The 20,946-nt window shown below is 42.0% G+C and overlaps 1 long non-coding RNA gene across 1 annotated transcript; it reads left to right on the forward strand.

The window, feature by feature from the left end:
- The first annotated feature begins 11,956 nt into the window (after positions 1 to 11,956).
- On the forward strand, positions 11,957 to 12,435 carry LOC122026286. Its single transcript, XR_006124095.1, has 3 exons — positions 11,957 to 12,017; positions 12,094 to 12,169; positions 12,389 to 12,435. It is a non-coding gene; the product is annotated as an uncharacterized LOC122026286 (long non-coding RNA).
- Positions 12,436 to 20,946: the final 8,511 nt, after the last annotated feature.

Consider the following 20,946-nt stretch of genomic DNA (forward strand, 5'->3'; position numbering starts at 1 on the left):
GGCCTAGTGCCTCGCCACGACCTGGAAGCCAAAATATTGAAATAAAATATTTAAGTAACTTTATGATAAAGTATTAAGGTTGAAATTTAATAATACTTTAAAAAGTTTTTTAAACATTTTTTTCTTATAAATTTTCTTTTGCGTAAAACTTTTACTTAGAAAAATAAGTTAAAAGTTCTTCTGAAATTAAAAATTTCTACTTAAATTTTTACTTAGAAAAATTTGTTCAAGAATATTTTTGCAAAATTTCCTAAGTCAGAATTTTTTTAAAAATTTTTCTTACTTAGAGCTAGACCTAGAAAATTTTCTTACTTAAAAGTTTTTAGTTAGAAATATTTTAACTTAGAACATTTTTTCCTTTTATTGCAAAATTTTTCAAAGTTACAAATTTTTCCCTTAGATTTTTTTTCTTTGAATCCCATTTTTTTTGTGATCAAATGGAGAGAAGGAAAATTATAAGTTTAGGGGGAGGTAGACCAACTTTTTACAATTTATTGCAAAATTAGTTAGTTTATTTTTTACGTATATTTACCCTAGCTTAACTTGGGTTGCTCACATCAAAAAGAGGGAGTTTGTTAGAACTCCAAGGTTATTTTGGTGTGATCAACAAATTAAGTTAGATCATGTGTGTTTTTAAACTTGTGTCTAAGTGTACAGGAGCTTAGGAGCACAGGTAGTCGAGTGGAAGACGCAGCAAGCGAGAAGGATGGCATGCGGTGCGTCCGAGGGATGAGGCGCTGCGGAAGAGTACACCAGCGGACAAGAAGGAAGCGTGCGGTGGTTCCGAGGGACTAAAAGCCGGAGTGGAAGACTACTCGGGGAGCGAGAGACACAGCTAACGATAAGGTCGGTACGGGATGCGACCGAGGGGCGAAGACTGTGGATGAGTACGCTGGCGGACGAGAAGGAAGCATGCGACGATTCCGAGGGTGAGAAGCCGAAGCGGAAGACTGCTCGAGAAGACTGGAAGTTGGGTTTGAGTGAGCCCTATTCCGGATGGTAGAGATCACCCAAGCGAGCGAAAGACTCGGACTGAGGCGAATGGAGCCTGAGCAGAAGACCCGGGTTGAAAAAGTCAAAGGGGTTGACTTTCCTAATCGGGGCGCCCGGAACTATCCGGGCCGCCCGGAACTGTCCGGGGTGCCCGAACCAAAAGTTTATCCAGATCTCGGTCAAATCGAGATCTGTGCATTGAAGATAAAGTTTTATCCCCCCAGAGCGCCCGGAATCCTTCGAAGCGCCCCGACCAAGGCTATAAATACAGCCTTGGTCCAGAAGCTTAAGATCAACTCAAGCAATTCATTTTCAACACTTGTAAGCTTTCATTTAGAGTTTAGCTTATTTCTTTGTGTGCTTCATTGCTGTAAGAGGCTTCTCCACCTGAAGGAGATACTAGTGCTATACTTTCCTTAGATTAACAACCTCCCCAGTTGTAACCAAGTAAAAAGTCCTCTTGCCTCTTCCTTTCTGTTTTAATTTATTGTTTTTCTATTTTATGCAAGTGGTAGTTTAAGAAAAGTCGAGAAGGGTTTCGTTTTATTATTTTTCAGACTATTCAACCCGCCTTCTAGCCGGCCGCCGCGATCCAACAATTAGGACCTTGACGTCCGCTAGAGGGGGGTGAATAGTGCCTCACCCAAATCGTCGCTTCCTATGCTTGTTAGTGCACAGCGGAAATACAAAACAAGTCTAACAAATAGAAACCTAAACCTAGAAGCAATAACCAAGACAATCAAACCTCTAACACGTTTACGTAACGTGGTTTAGAGATCACTTACTCCTAATCTACGACTGCCCGTAAGGTGGACGATCCCGATCTGTCAACAAATGACTCCCCGAAAAACCTCTGGCTAGCTCGAGTAGCTCCTTGTGAGTGGACAAACCTCACCACAAACTCGCACAAGCTCTTGATCACTCAAGAAGACCTTGGAGACTCTAATAGGGGTTAACCACCTCTATTTTCGTCAATCTTAACCAAGCTTCCAATACTTGGTTATATAGGCCATGACTTAGAAAACCCCACCTACCAGTCAACTGTCAAAACCATCAGTCGACTGCTCTCTGTGGAGATTCGACCGTTACAACCCAACGGCTTGATACCAGTCGACTGATACTTCCATCAATCGACTGCTCCATACTAACAGAATGAACAGAAGCATTCTATTTGTTCCCAGTTGACTGCCCGATCAACCGCACCAGTCGACTGATGAAAACACCAGTCGACTGCTATAGTAACGCTACAGTAAACCCTAATCCTAGGATTTAACTCCCAAGTACATTCACTCAGCACTCGTCCTCGCCCGACCAACCTAGACCTAGCCTCCTAGCCTCCTCCATCAGCCTTGCGTCCCTCGGATGCCTCCCCATCATTTACTTCTTGCCTTCCGGAGCTTCCATCGACCTTGTCATTGTTGTTAGGTCTTCTTTTGCCAAGAGGTCGCGCCTCCGGGACTTCATCCATTATCAAGTCACACTTGGACTTATGTTGCCAAGACTACATGCTTGGACTTACACCTCCAAGACTCATCCTTGGACTTTCCTCCTTTGCCAAGATCACCCTTGGACTTTCCTTATTGTACCTGTATCCTGCACACTCATAATGCATATCAAATACAATAATAAACCTAACTTAAATCTTTTCCCAAGCATCAAAACCTAAGGTACCCAGATTGCTCCAACAGGTAATTCTTGTGCTTTGGTTCTTCGACGTCTAATTCTTCATAGGAGGATTCATCCCAAGTTGCCTTCAACAGCTTCTTTCTTCTAATTGTCTTGGATTTGTCCCCTTTCATCTTTGGGCACTCATGATTATAGTGTCCTTTCTTGTTGCACCTATAGCATGTGACGTTGGCTTTGTTGTTGTTAGAGGTAGACTTTATGTTCTGTAGATCCCTCTTGGTAAAGTCCTTTTTTCTCCTAGTGAACATTTTTCTTACTAAGTTCACTAGGTGTTCTTGATTATCTGAGTCTGAGTCAGACTCAGTTTCTGGTTTAGGTTTGATTTTGGACTTTGCTTCTTTGGAGGATCCTATAAGAAGAGCAATACCTTTCTCGACTAGTTTGGAGTTAGTTTGCTCATATAGTTCTAATTTACAAAATAGTTCGTTAACTTTAATTTAGAGAGATTCCTAGAAATTTTATAGGCATCCATAATAAATGCCCATAATGCATTTCTAGGAAATGAGTTTATGGCGTACCTTATAATGTCTCGGTTCTCCATCTAGTGGTCGATCATGTGGAGTCTATTGAGGATGCCCTTGATTCTCGCGTGTAGTTGGTTTACTGTCTCTCCTTCCTATATTTTAATATTAAATAATTTATTTAACAAAAGGTTGTGTTTTGTTACCTTTGCGTTAGTCATTCCTTCGTGTAACTCGATGAACTTATCCCATAGCTCTTTTGTGTTCTCATGTGGGCCGATGAGGTTTAGTTCTTCCTTCGTGAGTCTACACTGGATGGTGTTCGTTGCTCTTGAGTCATCTTGTGCCTTCCTCTTCATTTCCGGGTTCCACTTTTCTGAGTCAAGTGGAATTCTAGTGTTTTCGTTGATTAGGGTCGTATATCCTCATTGAGTGCTTAACCATTGATCAATGTTCATTTTTAAATACACCTCCATTCTTTTCTTCCAATAGGAGAAGTCATCTCTGATGAAAAGCGGGGAATAAGCGGTTCTATATCCTTCGTTTTAAGTCATGTGATTACTAAAATAGGAAGAACTAAACAGATACCATGTAAAATACCGGAAAAATAGGTGAATATTAATAAGAGAATTTTCCGGAATTTTTGGAGATTTTTCGGGAATTTTTCGGAGCTCTTACGGACGAGTTAACGGGGATAAAAACGGGGCCCGGAAAAGCCTGTTTAAGTTACCCCGTTTAAATGAGGAAAAGTTGATTTTTCCTTTTCCTTTTTAAATTCTTTTTCTCTTTTTCTTATTTCTCATTCTGTTTTCTTTCTCGCCGAAACATCCCCGCGCGCCTCTCCTCTCCCTCACTCCTGAACCCGACGCCAAAAGGAGCCCTAACCGCCGGCTACTCGGCGGTTCTCTCCTCTTCTTCCTCATCCCCTGCCCCTCACGACGACAGCATTCTCAGCCCTAGCACCGCCGCCAGACCGCCTGCCCTAGCCACCCTACGCCGACCACAGAAGCCGACGCCGACCCCAATCGTCGGTGCCCTAGCCTCTGCCCCGACTCCAGTGACGCTGATTCTTCTCTCCTCTGTTCAGCCGAAGCCTCGTCTGCCGTAGCCCTTGCTGTGGAGTTTCCAGCGCCGCCGCTGCAACTCACAGAGCCTCCCTTCCTCTTCTCGCGGACACCAGGAGCCGTCGAAAATCGAGCATCCGAACCCTAGGTTGGGTCCCTGAGCGCTGGCCGGAATTTCTCTTCTGGTGTCTCTGTTTGACAGTGCCAAAGACAAGGAGTTGTGCCCTAGTTTTGCTTTTCACAGTGGTTCTGTCTTCGTTGTGATCTGCCTTAGCAGAATTGGGAAGGTAAGGGCCATACCTAGCTGTGGAATTAGGTTTGTGGCTAGAGCTCAGTTCATGTTTTTCTTTGCTTCTAATCTAGGTCACGGATTGGTGAGGTTTGGGTGTATTGTGGGGTGTTTTTGATTTTTGGCAGCAACCCCATCCCGCAGCGGTAAGGTAAGTATTTGGTTTATGGATTTAGTTGACACATTTTTGATACATGTTCTAGGTACGACTTGATACATAATTAATTTGGTTATAGGGTGATTTAGGTTTATAAGTTGTATAACTGTGTGATTGGGGTTCATGAAACTAACCCTAACTAGTCAGTGGATTAGAAATTAGTTTAGCTATTTGTTTATAATTAAATTAGCTAAACTGTGCGATTTAACACAGGACTTTGACGCGAGACGAGTATCTCGGAGTCAGATCGGACCTTTCTATTTTCGGAGGCGGGTACTTTGACTTATGTCTTTTGATATGCATGATAAAGTGTTTAACATATAGCAAGAATTGTGTTTCCATTTGATTCGGTTGGTCACTACATGATCTGTTACATGTTGTTTGTTTATTTATTATGCACTGCATGTTATTATTTATCTGACCATACATGCTTTCGGTAGTGACCCAACCATGTGATACATCATGTTCAGGACCTAGGGTTTATAGGATACCCTATCTGTTTGTGTACCTTCCATCTGATACATTGACTTGTGGTACACCTGTTATTTATGTATGGATCTTGCTATGCTATTCATGAGATTGCCATGTTTAGTATCATGCATCATGTTTGCATGCTGTGCGATTGTCGGCTCCACTATGGTTGAGCCCATCGCCAGTTACATGTACTGTACACACCACCACCACCCATGGATTAGTGGTATATCAGGCAGGTGTGTGGCGGTTCTGCTGTTTGGCTCCGTTGGTCTGAGGACTCAGCGTGGTAGCCGGTAGTCAGTTCTGCTCTGTTTGGCTCCGTTGGCATTTAGTGTAGCAGCGTGGTAGCCGGCAGACGGTGGACTCTGTTTGGCTCCGTTGGTCAGGAGACTCAGCGTGGTAGCCGGCAGAGATTTTTCCTCCCCGTCATTGTGTACCGGGAGATGAGAGCATTGAGCTCCCCCATTTATGATTTGGGGCCAGAGGACAGGAGTACTCTGACAGCATTCCGTCCACTCAGTCACTGTCAGGAGCAGTGATGTCCGAGTGCACGGTCACCATATGCATTTATTGCATTTTATTGTTGTGATTGCTGCACTTATATGCTGCATTTGTATGGATGCATTTGATTGACATGCGTACAGGATTATGATTTCTTCGGTCTGACAACCTATTACCTTTGTACCTTGATTCCGGTTAGTACAGTTATCTTCTGATTTCATTTCAGTTGCATTTATTCCTTCTCGTATTCAGGAGACTGTACGCATGATTAGTGTTGTCTGTTATTTGTTTTATTATGCATATCAGTTGTACCTGCTGAGTGTTGGACTCACCCCGCCTCCATTGTTGATATTTTTAGGTTGAAGCTGTCCGGAGCAGTTCCAGTCGCTGGCCCCCCATCTGCACGTAGAGCCAGTTCTCTACTAGTTCGTTATTTGTTTTTATTTGGCCTTTTTCTATATCAGACTTTGTTTTAGTATTATCTTTGGATTTTTCCTATGGATATTGTATGGAGTGATACCTTTTGATGGATTTTTGATATGATATTGGATTTCATTCTACTACGTGCCTGCCTGGACGGCAGAAGAGGTGAGTTCGTTGGATTTGAGCTTTACGAGTGTAGTGGAGTAGGGTGGATTTCGAGTCAGAGTCCTATTGTTATTGATTACTATTATTAACTGCGTGGTTGTGACAGCCAGAGACTGAATATCTTTATAAACTGCGTGGCGTTTGTTTTTTTTATTTTTGTTATCATTCCAGCCGCTTGTGGCTGATGTATATGTGATATGTAGAAAGTTTCATATTGTCCGCCGTACAGGGGAGATGCTGCCGAAATTTCTTCGGACAGAGACTCCTCTGGGGCGTGACAATTTAGTGGTATCAGAGCAGGTATACGATACTTGCTGTGTTTTCTGGATTTATACGATTTTTGTTTTCGTATTATGGATACTTTGAATAATCTGATATCAGTTTATTGGGTATCAGCGCGCCAAAGTTTGGCGATATTTATTTGATTTCCGTGTTTTGGATTTTCGGGATTTATCTGATACCAATTCATTGGTATCAGAGCAGGGTGTGATACCTGCGTTTGGTATTTTGGACATTTTTATACTAGCCCTAGTTGCGAGACAAATTAGTCTGGGCAGTTATTTTGGGTTGCACGGATTTTCTGTTTCGATTATGTTTCAGACTTCCGTTTCGGATTTATATGGATTTCCGGCGATTTTCTCGTTCGGAATTTTGAGGTCAGAAGTTGGGGACTGGACAGCGATGGAACATCTCCAGACGGCAAATAGGTATGATGTTTATTTTATGATAGTTAGGACATCTATTAGCACTTTATCTTTATTACCTGTCTGGATGTTGTAGCCATATTACATGTGATGGGTTAGCCACTGATCTTGGTCGACCCTAATAGAGATCAAGGATTATAGTCTCTGGTAATTTTTCATATCATACCATCAGTAGTTTTAGCTTCTGTTACTACTATTAGGAGATGGAGGCACATATCAGCCTCTGCTATTGTTAGCTGGGTAATGGATGATACTTATATATTCCTGTGGACTTAGCCAGTAGAGTTTTTATACTCGTATCCTTTGGATAATAGGGTATCCGATACGATGAAAATTGGGCATTGGAGAGTTATCATGTTTGATCATTGTTGAGAATGATTTGAGGTTGAGGGATATTGGAAGATCAGATATTGTGATGTGTTGATTTCTAATAATTTATGAGAGCAAATGTTATGTGGTTGTTTGATGATCTATTGTGGATAACTATTTTGATGATTTATATTTGGGTTGTCATTGATGGTGACATAGTGAGTGTCATTTATGATATTCACAGGTTTGATGATTATGGTTGGTGATCAGATTATAAATTGGGTGTTGGAGAGTTTTACGGTTGAATGTACCTATGAGATTTTAATAAATCTGGTTGGTTATGGATAGTTAACAGGATGAAAAAAAAAATGATATATGCTTCCTCTGATATGGGACTATGTGGAAAAAATAATGATTGATATTTTGAATGCTAACTTGCCCTCATGGGGAGTGGAGATTTATTCATCTGATATAGTGTGGGCTGATGTTTTTGAGGATGAAGATGAGAGTGTCTTGATGTTCTTAAATTATGACTTTTCTTTTGGGTCGTACACATTTATATATATGATATTATGTGGTTGGATATACCTTAGTTGCTTGTGGAGGATTAAGTATTCTTGATTAGTTAGTAGATGAATGATTTAGTTTTGTTGGTTGATCAGTAGAGGATTGCCATACTCTATTTTTAGAGGTTCAAACCTTTAGGTTATTTGTGCTTAGTTATGTATCTAGAGCACATTTGAGTACATGTTTTGTACTGACGTGAAAATGACTGATTTAGCCATATATCATTATCGGCTTGGATAGGTTATAAAGAATCGATGTATCCTATTCCATGAAGATTTTGACCGTGGATTGTATATACCTGGTGGGATAACTTGGAGGGTGCTTTGGGTTATGTGACCCCGCTGATGTAAGGAAGTGTAGAGCTACTTGCTTAACACTTGTGGGATACAATCGTTATTGGTGTATACTGGAAGAGTACATTTGGATTTATGATGATAAAATTTTCCTCATTAAATATAGTCTTGGTAGTGTATGACATTGACTTGCAATGTTATACCATGGTGTGTATATCTTTCTTGTCTGATACTAGTTCCTTTGAACCTATAGCAGGGTTGTTATTGGATGATTAGACTGCTTTATTTTGGGTTGCTTTTGATTGATGTATTCATGCTTGATACGTATGCATGAATTTTGTTTAGATATACCCGTAACCCACGAGTGTTGGTAGCATAAGGTTGGTCTCTTTGATTGAGCTGGTATGCTGATTTTGCATGTATATCATGATTGTTTTGGGTTGTAGGAGTCCTGTGGTAGACTGTCCATTTGCAAGTAGTATATATATCCATGTTCTGATATGATTTGAAGGTTCCTTGTGGATCATAGATATGTAGTTCGGTGTATGTATCTGGAGGTATTATTGAAGATAGCTTGTTGATTAAATCGGAGATGTAGTATAAGTACATCGGTGGTGTTTTTGATGGAGGCATTTTGTCGATTTAATCTGAGTTGTGATATGTACATATGTGTTTGGTGTGGTATCTGAGGTAACTTTTTGATTTTGTTTGATTTGTGAGTGCACCTGAGTTTAGTATGCTTTATTGGAAGTATATGTTGGTTATACTCTTGGCATAGGTGAAGATATGTCATGTGAGTGTTGTTTGTGGTGTATTGTTGATTTTACCTACATTGATTTTGCACACGTGTTCGGTATGTATTGTTGGAGGTATCATACTGAATATACCTGAGTTGTGAGTATGTTTGGTGTATAATAATTGGAGGATTTTGTTGATCATACATATGTTGTGTGAGCATGTGTGCTAGGTGTATACATTGGTAGCAGTATGATGATTCTACTTATACTGAATGCAAAATGTGGAGTGACTGCATTACGTCATTTGTTGAATTAACCCATCAACTAATTTTCCTATCAGTGGATGACCCACTAGGATGATGATAGAGTTGACTATGGATTTGATTTGTTTATTAGGTTGTTTATACCTTCGGTTGCCCACAATGATATATGGTTGAGTGATCTCGTGCAGCCTCTAGTTGGATAGTTAGGTGCCTTGTACACTTATGGATCGTTTGTGGTGGAGCGTTGCTCCCACATATCACGGATTGCTGGTAGCGGAGCATTGCTCCTATATTTATTGCAAATACATATTTCAGATTATTTGTGGTGGAGTGTTGCTCCCACATATTGAGGATTTCTTGTGATAGAGCGTTGCTCCCACATATGTGGTGTTTCCTGTGATGGAGCGTTGCTCTCACCCTGGAGGATTTATTCTTTGGTGATTTATGTTATTGATGATCAGATTTTTCGATTTATTATTGGAGATCTTATGGATAGGAATGTCTGTGATACAGACATTATGTGTATTGGTTTTTGCCATATAGGCTTACAGTGCCTTAGATGTTTTCAGGGACTCGATGATCCTAGTATGTCGAGGATGTTTGGATAGGTGTCCATTATCTTTGTGGACGATGTTGTGATCTATTACGGATTCGAGGTGAGTCACGTACACTACCTTTGCATAGATCTAGAGATGATTCGACGAGAACATCTATATGTGATTATCAGTAGTGGTGGTTTGGATTGTCTTTTGTTATGATGTTTGGGACACACGGTCACCAGTAGGAGTGTACCGTGGTTCCACAGGAGATAGAGGTTGTTACCGTTGGGAGCAGCCGAAATCAGTGTAGGAGATCCGCAGTCTTTTGTGACTCGCAGGATATTACAGACCTTTCGTCGAGGGTTGCTTTCGCATAGCTATGCTACTTTCACGCGTGACCATGAAAGGCGTGAAGTTTACTTGGACTGAGGATTGCAAGACCAGCTTCTAGGAGCTGAAGCGGAGACGAGTGTCGACTTTGATTTTTGGTTTTTACCTTCGGAAGAGGACGAATTTGTCCTCTACACCGACGCGTCTCTACAGGGTATGGGTGCTGTTCTGGTGCAGCACGGTAGAGTATTCTTATATGCTTCTCGATAGTTGAGGGAGCCTGAGAAGAAAATACTCAGTTCATGATCTGGAGTTGGCCGCTGTTATTTTTGCCCTGAAGATTTGGCGGCAGTACCTGTATGATATTACATTGAGATTCTCACTGACCATCGGAGTCTCAAATATCTGTTCATTCAGAAGGAACTTAATCTTCGACCGAGGAGATAGATGGAGTTCCTGAAGTATTATGATTGTACCATTAGCTATCACCTGGGAAAAAGCTAATGTGGTTACCGATGCACTTAGCTAGAGGTCCAAAGGGACTTTAGCTTGCCACCGAGTTGTGGTCACAGATTTGATTCAGGATTTCTCTGAGTTAGACATTGAGGAGCAGGGACAGACAGAGCAGGGTATTCTTGTTACCATAGTTGCTCAGTCGTCGATCAGGACGAGAATCCGAGAGACCCAGTTGTTGAGACCTCATAGAGCTCAACGTGAGGCAAAGTGGTCCATATTAACAGACGGAGGATGTCAGAGGCGCAGGATCGCCAGAAGAGTTACGCTGATCGGAGACGCAGACCACTAGAGTTCTCTGTTGGTGACCATGTATTTCTGCGAGTTTCACCCACGAAAGGGGTGAAGAGATTTGGCATCAGAGGAAAGCTAGCTCCGAGGTACATTGGTCCTTTCGAGATCTTGGAGAGGATCGGAGCAGTAGCTTACCGACTGGCACTACCACCGTCCCTATCAGGCGTCCACGATGTATTCCACATATCTATGTTGCGTAGATACGTGCCCGACCCGACGCATGTGCTGACAGATATTCCAGTTCCAGTTCAGCCTGACATTACATATGAGGAGGTTCCGGTACAGATTCTCGACCGGAAAGAGCGTCAGTTGCGTAACAAGACTATCCGGCTGGTTAAAGTCGGATGACAGCATCATTCGGACGAGGAGGCTACTTGGGAGCTCGAGGATACGATCCGAGCTCGATATCCCCATCTTTTCACTTGGGGTATGTGAGTTTATTTACCGTTCAGCATTTATTATTATTATCTGTTATTAGTACTTGCTGATGGTAGATACTGAAATTTGGGGACCAAATTTTTATTAGTGGGGGAGAATGTAAAATATCGGAAAAATAGGCGAATATTAATAAGGGAATTTTCCGGAATTTTTGGAGATTTTTCGAGAATTTTTCGGAGCTTGTACGGACGAGTTAACGGGGATAAAAACGGGGCCCGGAAAAGCCTGTTTAAGTTACCCCGTTTAAATGAGGAAAAGTTGATTTTTTTCCTTTTCCTTTTTAAATTCTTTTTCTCTTTTTCTTATTTCTCATTCTGTTTTCTTTCTCGCCGAAACATCCCCGCGTGCCTCTCCTCTCCCTCACTCCCGAACCCGGCGCCAAAAGGAGCCCTAACCGCCGGCTACTCGGCGGTTCTCTCCTCTTCTTCCTCATCCCCTGCCCCTCACGACGACAGCATTCTCAGCCCTAGCACCGCCGCCAGACCGCCTGCCCTAGCCACCCGACGCCGACCACAGAAGCCGACGCCGACCCCAATCGTCGGTGCCCTATCCAGCCGAAGCCTCGTCTGCCGTAGCCCTTGCTGTGGAGTTTCCAGCGCCGCCGCTGCAACTCACAGAGCCTTCCTTCCTCTTCTCGCAGACACCTGGAGCCGCCGAAATCGAGCATCCGAACCCTAGGTTGGGTCCCTGAGCGCTGGCCGGAATTTCTCTTCTGGTGTCTCTATTTGACAGTGTCGAAGACAAGGAGTTGTGCCCTAGTTTTTCTTTTCACAGTGGTTCTGTCTTCATTGTGATCTGCCCTAGCAGAATTGGGAAGGTAAGGGCCATACCTAGCTGTGGAATTAGGTTTGTGGCTAGAGCTCAGTTCATGTTTTTCTTTGCTTCTAATCTAGGTCACGGATTGGTGAGGTTTGGTGTATTGTGGGGTGTTTTTGATTTTTGGCAGCAACCCCATCCCGCAGCGGTAAGGTAAGTATTTGGTTTATGGATTTAGTTGACACATTTTTGATACATGTTCTAGGTACGACTTGATACATAATTAATTTGGTTATAGGGTGATTTAGGTTTATAAGTTGTATAACTGTGTGATTGGGGTTCATGAAACTAACTCTAACTAGTCAGTGGATTAGAAATTAGTTTAGCTATTTGTTTATAATTAAATTAGCTAAACTGTGCGATTTAACACAGGACTTTGACGCGAGACGAGTATCTCGGAGTCAGATCGGACCTTTCTATTTTCGGAGGCGGGTACTTTGACTTATGTCTTTTGATATGCATGATAAAGTGTTTAACATATAGCAAGAATTGTGTTTCCATTTGATTCGGTTAGTCACTACATGATCTGTTACATGTTGTTTGTTTATTTATTATGCACTGCATGTTATTATTTATCTGACCATACATGCTTTCGGTAGTGACCCAACCATGTGATACATCATGTTCAGGACCTAGGGTTTATAGGATACCCTATCTGTTTGTGTACCTTCCATCTGATACATTGACTTGTGGTACACCTGTTATTTATGTATGGATCTTGCTATGATATTCATGAGATTGTCATGTTTAGTATCATGCATCATGTTTGCATGCTGTGCGATTGTCGGCTCCACTATGGTTGAGCCCATCGCCATTACGTATTGCACACACCACCACCACCCATGGATTAGTGGTATATCGGGCAGGTGTGTGGTTCTGTTGTTTGGCTCCGCTGGTCCGAGGACTCAGCGTGGTAGCCGGCCGTCAGCTTTGGCTCCGTTGGCATTTAGTGTAGCAGTGGTAGCCAGACGGTGGACTCTGTTTGGCTCGTTGGTCGAGACTCAGCGTGGTAGCCGGCAGAGATTTTTCCTCCCCGTCATTGTGTACCGGGAGATGAGAGCATTGAGCTCCCCCATTTATGATTTGGGGCCAGAGGACAGGAGTACTCCGACAGCATTCCGTCCACTCAGTCACTGTCAGGAGCAGTGATGTCCGAGTGCACGGTCACCATATGCATTTATTGCATTTTATTGTTGTGATTGCTGCACTTATATGCTGCATTTGTATGGATGCATTTGATTGACATGCGTACAGGATTATGATTTCTTCGGTCTGACAACCTGTTACCTTTGTACCTTGATTCCGGTTAGTACAGTTATCTTCTGATTTCATTTCAGTTGCATTTATTCCTTCTCGTATTCAGGAGACTGTACGCATGATTAGTGTTGTCTGTTATTTGTTTTATTATGCATATCAGTTGTATCTGCTGAGTGTTGGACTCACCCCGCCTCCATTGTTGATATTTTCAGGTTGAAGCTGTCCGGAGCAGTTCCAGTCGCTGGCCCCCCATCTGCACGTAGAGCCAGTTCTCTACTAGTTCGTTATTTGTTTTTATTTGGCATTTTTCTATATCAGACTTTGTTTTAGTATTATCTTTGGATTTTTCCTATGGATATTGTATGGAGTGATACCTTTTGATGGATTTTTGATATGATATTGGATTTCATTCTACTACGTGCCTGCCTGGACGGCAGAAGAGGTGAGTTCGTTGGATTTGAGCTTTACGAGTGTAGTGGAGTAGGGTGGATTTCGAGTCAGAGTCCTATTGTTATTGATTACTATTATTAACTACGTGGTTGTGACAGCCAGAGGCTGAATATCTTTATAAACTGCGTGGTGTTTGTTTTTATTTTTGTTATCATTCCAGCCGCTTGTGGCTGATGTATATGTGATATGTAGAAAGTTTCATATTGTCCGCCGTACAGGGGAGATGCTGCCGAAATTTCTTCGGACAGAGACTCCTCTGGGGCGTGACATACCAAGACTTGGTCTTGGGGTAAGTAGTATGGGAAGAAGAAGAAAATAAAGCTCGAGTGGTGTTGCATTAATTTTGAACAGTTTGAGAAAATCACAATGAAAAACTTATCCGAAGAGGTAACTGTACCAGTTCAAATTGATTCAAAAAACTTAAACTTGAAAAAGAAAAGCGGAAGAAAAAACAACAAAAATTAAACCCTCTACTTGATTGGTGGTTGCACCAATTCAGAGCAAAAAGTGCATTGATGTCACTTGTCGGATCAATGCACACGTGAGAGGGGGTGAATCACATGTTTTAAAAAACTTATCATTTTCAATTTGAAAAATGAGTACACAATGAAATAAATCAACACAGAAACAAAAAGCAAGAACACAAACTCAAGGAGTTACTTAGTTCGGAGCCTTCAATGATTCCTACTCAAGACCCACAATCCCTTGGACCATATCGATGAGCAATCCACAAAAACTTCTTCCGAAACTATCGGAAAAGGGAATCAAGTACAATAATAAACTAAAGACAAGTGTAACAATCTACACTTTCCTTTATGCAGCAATTAAACACTTAATTAAAAATCTCATTACCCAACACTTGAAGATTATCAAATCGAGCTCGATATCAGATGACTTCTCAATAGTAGTAGGGCGTAGCAGCATAGCGGGAGGATAAATTTGGAGCAACTGGAAACTCGAACAATTGAGTATAGAAGTCGTGAATGAGTTGTGTCGAAAGCTTGGGTGAACAACCCTTTTATAGGCTATTGAGGGTGCCTCTTATCCTCATCTAAGGCACCTTCAAGTGCAAAAATTATCTCGCGAGCTTCGTACTCAATAAGGTCTGCAGCCTGCGGCCTTTATCTATGCGAGGGCACCTTCCAGGCGCTCTGAGGCACCTCCCAACAGTACAAACTTTATCTTCCTAAGGGCGCCTCTGACTAGTCTAGGGTGCCTCCAATCTCCGATCTAAGGCACCTCAGAGCACCTTTGAGGCACCTCGGGCATTGTTCATCTGAGGATGATTTTTGCTCCTTTCGTCCTGCAAAACATGTTAGTAAAAAAAAATAAAGTATACTCTGTAAAATGAAGTTAGCACAATAATAAAATAAGAGATCATTAATTAGATTCTGTCTGTCCAAGACTAGAATCTAGTTAATGTCTCAATCTAGGTTTTTAAAATATACCTAAATTGGACTTGTGTCTAAAATCCCTAATTGGAACTTGTCCTCACTAGAACACTCTCCTCTAGTGACTTGCATTACTTACCAAGTAGAATCAAACTTGACTCCCTTTCGGCCCATGGTCTTCCCGCCAGTTGTCAAGTCCATAGATGCAACTGAACTTTGGCCAGCTGTCATGTCTCACAAACCCAGTCGAACTTTTCGCCAAATATCAGGTCACTCCTTAATCTATCTAGACTTCTACACCAACTATTAGGTCCTCCAGACCTAGCTGGATTTCAACCTGGTGTCAAGTCCTCTAGACCCATTAAGTCTTGCATATTTTGTAACAAGATTAGATAACATAATACCTAACTTTAATTCATTTATCATTCATCAAAACTTAAGTTTGATCATTGATGTCAACTACACCAATAATTTGTATCAAGGTGAGTTCTAGTTGAGATATATCAATACTTACACAAATGATAAAACAACTCGAGGATATTATGTCTATAAGTATTCCGAGTCAGTTTTGATGTGGTCAACTGAGTTAAGTTAGATCATGTTATTTTGATATCTTATGTCTAAGTGTGTAAGAGCTTAGGAACAGAAGAAGTCGAGTGGAAGATGCAGCGAGCGAGAAGGATGGCACGGGAAGCGAGTCGATGAGCTTAGTACATCTACGGGATAAGGACCTGCGGAGGAGTACACAAGTGGATGAGAAGAACACACACGATGTTTCAGAGGGCAAAGAAGTTGGGAGGAAGTCTGCTCGAGGAGAAGATCGGAGTTGGATTCAGGTGAGCTCAACTCTAGATGGACGGAGTATCACCCAAGCAACCGGATAAGAAAATGGTCAACTTCTGAGTTGACTGGGTCCAAGCACCAAGATCAGGTCTAGGTGCCTGAACTATTCTACCACGTCAGCGAGCTATTACCAAAGATGATCAGCACGGAGTCCATGCTGCCAACTCCAATCCCTCGGACCTAATCTAGGTGCTTGGAAAGCGAAGATCTGTTGGAGAAAAGTTATTACAAAGTGGATCGAGTCGACCGAATCCAAGCGCTCGGGAAGTGCCACATCAGTAAATGGCTAGTTACGACTAGTTGGCTATAAATAGAGTCCTAGTGCTCGAAGTTTAGTACAACATTTGTTCTTTATATCTAAATCTTTTGTATTCATTTCTTGTATGTTTAATTGCTATAAGAGACTATTTCTTCTTCAACAAAGGAGATCTTTTTATTAAAACTTTCACTGTCTTATATTAGGAACCTCCCCCGGTTGTAAACCAAGCAAATTTCTACCTCTTCTTTTAACTTCTTATGTTATTATTTTTATTTAATTAATTAAGCGTGCCCTTACTAAATAAGTAGTAAGAGAATATTCTAACTTTTATCTCAAGGTTATTCACCCCCTCTTATCGGCCTACTTGGACCTACAATGCATTGTTAGTTAGTAAGCAAATAGATCTTCACAAGAAAAAATTTAAAGGGTAAAACATACATGTTCTATACTGGAATCAACTGCTTAATGTTATTATATACATTATTTTCATTCATATGGAAAATTGTTGAATATAAGTGAATGGAAAAGATGCGGAGAGGAAAATGATTTCATTGTGAATGAAACCTTAGTCCCACATTGGGAGTTTCAAGTTGACAAAAGACGACTGCGCTTGCCTCCAGTGCCCCCGCCAACTCGTCTCAAGGCCAACACGGCACATTGGGAGTTTCAAGGTAAATGTTGATTGATATTGATTCACAAACATTGATGTTATGAACAAATGCATGGGGAGAGGATCTCTCTCACTTGTGTGTTGGTACAACATCCCTCAGGTCAAGGTTGACCTGGTTGACCAAGCTGAGTCTTGGTTTGAGTTTAGATGTTTGACAATAAGAAATTGATTGAAGAAGAGTCAAGTAGGTCAAGGTTGACCGGATACTTGACTGGGAAGTCCTAACTGGGATGTTAGGTAGAATGGAAGTCCTGGTGAGTGAAGCCAGGCAGAAGGAAAGTCCTAGTGAGTGAAGCTAGGCAGATTGAAAACCCTAGTGAGTGAAGCTAGGTGAAAGTCCTGGTGAGTGAAGCCAGGTGAAAGCCCTAGTGAGTGAAGCTAGGTGAAAGTCCTGGTGAGTGAAGCCAGGCAAGGGAAAATCCAGATGGATCAAGGATGATCGGACATCTGGTGTTGGGAAGTCCAAGTAGGTCAAAGGATTGACTGGATACTTGGCACGAGGAAATACAGATAGGTCAAAGGGATTGACCAGACATCTGGTGGAAGTCCAAGTAGGTCAAGGGAGTGACCAGATACTTGGCATGAATAGAAAAGTCCAAGTGGATCAAAGGGATTAACCAGACACTTGGTGGGAAGTCCTAGCAGGTCAAAGGAGTGACCAGATGCTAGGCATGATGTACCAACAGGTCAAGGTTGACCGGATGTTGGTTTGAGAGGCTTGGGACTTGGTTTTGGGCAAAAACCAAGTACTGGATCGATCAGTGGATCGATCCAGGCCTTTCCTAGCGAACAGAAAACCTCTGGATCGATCAGTGGATCGATCCAGATGTCCCAATCGATTAGTGAATCGATTGGGACGCTGCTGCTTCGCGCGATAAGCGCTGGATCGATCCGTAGATCGATCCAGGCGTTTTTCCAGAGCACAGAGGCACTCTGGATCGATCCGTGGATCGATCCAAAGCCTCCCCGATCGATTGGGAACATTCGAATCGATCGGGATCCGACCGTTGGCGTCGATAAAGGTCGCAGGCGCACGATTCCTTCGGCATCTCTTCGCAGATTCATCTCAGATCTCTCGCCAGCTTCTCCACAGCACTCACAAAGCTCAGATCGCCAGTTCTTGAAGGATCTTGGAAGGTTTCCAAGTCAAGAGGCGGATCAAAGCAAAGAAGATAAGCTAGGGTTAGGGTTTGTACTCATTGTAAGCCTGTAAGCTTGTATTTCTTGTATCCTTTCCCTCTCTTCTTGTGTTGAGTCTTGTAGGGCTTCTCCGCCCTTGGTAGTTACCATAAAGGAGAGTTTTACTTAGTGGAGGGTGTGTGTGTTGGTGTGGATCCTTGGATTAGTCACCTCTTGTGAGGTGGATACCAAGTAAACCAACCGTGTTAGCGTTGTGTGATTGTTTCTTTGTATTTCTGCTGCACATCTTTGAAGGAACAAGCAACGCCGACCACCGAGCGAACGCGACGAGCTATTCCCCCCCCCCCCCCCCTCTAGCTACTTTTTGTCCTAACAAGTGGTATCAGAGCGAGGCCGCTCTTCACCGGAATCATCGCCGGAAGGGTCAAGCATAACAAGAAAAGCTAGAGGGTGAAGAAGTTGGAGCAAATTCTTCAAGTTCAAGACTTTATCAAGCTCAACTTCAAGATGCAATTCCAAGATGGACTTGGATTTGACACAAGGGTGGCTCCACCGTACACTTCCACGAGCTTCGATTCTTGGAAATCAAGAATCGAAAACTTTCTTATGATGGAGATAGAGCAATGGTTTGCTCTAATGGAAGGATTTGAAGCTCCAACAAACTCCAAGGGCAAGCTTCTCAAGAAAAGCAAATGGAGCTCGGAGCAAATTCAAAGGTGCAAGGCAAATGACAAAGTGACCAAGCTTTTGGTCAATTTATTGCCAAGCACCATCCTTTGCAAAATTGGAGAATTTGAAGATGTAAAGGAATTATGGAGCAAATTGGCCAAGCTTCATGAAGAGGTCCCCTCCACTGTACAAGAGCAAGAAGTATCCAGAGAGGGTGACTCTTTGGAGCAAGACCAAGAGGAGGACTCCGAGGTTGAGAGATGCTCAACCTCCGAAGAAGAGGAAATCCAAGAAGCTTCATCCTCAAGGGAATGCAACGAAGGGAACAAGGAGGGAGCATACTCCTTGTTTCATATTCAAGATGATGAAGCCTCCACTTCTAGGATTGAGGGGGAGCAATCCTTGGTGACGCCGGATCAAGAAGAAGGAGAAGCTTCTACATCCGGGTCAAGAGACGAAGAGAAGGAAGAAGATTCTACCTCCACAAGTCAAGAAAAATCAAATGGAGGAGAATCAAGGTCCGATCAAGAGGAAGCTTCTACCTCCAGATCCAAAGGAAAAGATGCCACCCCTACAAGCAAAGGTATAAATATTTCAATTAATAATAAAAATCATATTATATGCTTTGAGTGTAGGGAACATGAGCACTACAAGAGCAAGTCCCTTAAATTGGCCAAGAAGAAGGGCCAAGTGGCACAAAAGGGCAAGGTGAAGCCCAAGGAGACCACCCCCGGGACAAAGAAGAGCAAGGAGCACATTGTGTGCTTCTTGTGTAACCAAAAGGGGCATTACCGAAGTCAATGCCCTAAGGGGAAGAAGGTGGTTAAGGCTCATGGAGGAAGCTCAATTCAAGGGGGAGCCTCCAAGGTAAAAAGAAAGGTAACTTTTATTGAGCCTACCCCTTTAAATTATGGTAAAAAGCATGATAGTTCTAACTTATATCATTTTAATGCTATTTAACATGAAAATAGGAAGCATGATAGCGTTAAGGAAAAACATATAGCTTTTCATGCTAAAACCACTACACCTAGGGCTAGGAATGTGGGTAAAAGTCTAGGCAAGAACTCTAAGGATTCTAGTTACAAGCCTAGAAACAAAAATGCTCATGGATCAAATGGAAAAACAAAAACTAAGGACTTAGTGATGGAAAATCAAGTCTTGAGGTCAAGACTTGACAAATTAGAAAAGACCCTAAAACGAATGGAAAATATCCTAAAAGGGTAAAACGAGCATAGCCTAGGTCTAGGAGCACAAAAGCCATCCAATGGCCATAGAGGTTTGAGATACAAACCCAAAGCTAAAAGGGATGTGCCTAGTTATCATAGGGTTCCATATAGCTATGGAACAAACCCTAAGTCTAGAGGTCAAGTCAAAGATACAAGGCAAGATATCCCTAGAAGTATCTTTGCAACCAAAGTGACTAAGACTTCTAAGAAGTCTAAGAAAGTCACTAACAAAGTCACAAGGGAGGCTATCCCTAGAGTTGACCTAGAAAATGTGACCAAGGCTTCTAAGAAGCCCAACAAGGTCACTAGGAAGGTATCTAGGGAAGTTATCCCTAGTAAGTACCTAGAGCATCCAAGGAGCACCAATAGGTGTTGGGTTCCTAGGAGTATTTTCTCTACCCCATAAATGGGTTAGAGAGTGTCAACTCCGATTAGAAGGGTAGTTAACCCAACTTTGAGGAAATTGACACTCAAGGAGTATTTTCAAGGTTTTGTTAACCTTTGAAAATGAAATGGAATTATTATTTACTCCTTGAAAGAGTAAAATGTGCCTAATGGTGGAAGAATTGATTTTAATCTTAAATGACACATATTGGGAAATTCATAAGAACTACCAAGTTGGGATTTTGGTATGTTCTTAGGAAATTTAAGGCGATCCGGGCCTTAATTTAAAGGTGCTACTCTTGTGGAAAAATAAAATATGCCAACATTTGAGGATATGCTTATTTTCAATTGACATGCATTAATCAAGGGAATTAGAAATGCCAATTTAGGCTTTGGCATTTTCATGAAGCACTTTAGGGCAATCTAGGTTTAAGTTGTAAGTTTAGCTAAGGTTTTAAGGATACTTAGATAGTTAATCTAGGTATATTTTATTTATGCTAAATCTTGCCATGATTGTTTGCCCATCATATGCCATGACATCATGTCTATTTTTGCATTCATGTTTTATTATGCAAAATCCAAAAATACCATGTCATGACATACATACATCATGTAGTTATAGGAATCTTTCTTTTGAAAGT

This window comes from Zingiber officinale, chromosome 10A (genome assembly GCF_018446385.1).
Source record: "Zingiber officinale cultivar Zhangliang chromosome 10A, Zo_v1.1, whole genome shotgun sequence".
NCBI classification, from domain to species: Eukaryota; Viridiplantae; Streptophyta; class Magnoliopsida; order Zingiberales; family Zingiberaceae; genus Zingiber; species Zingiber officinale.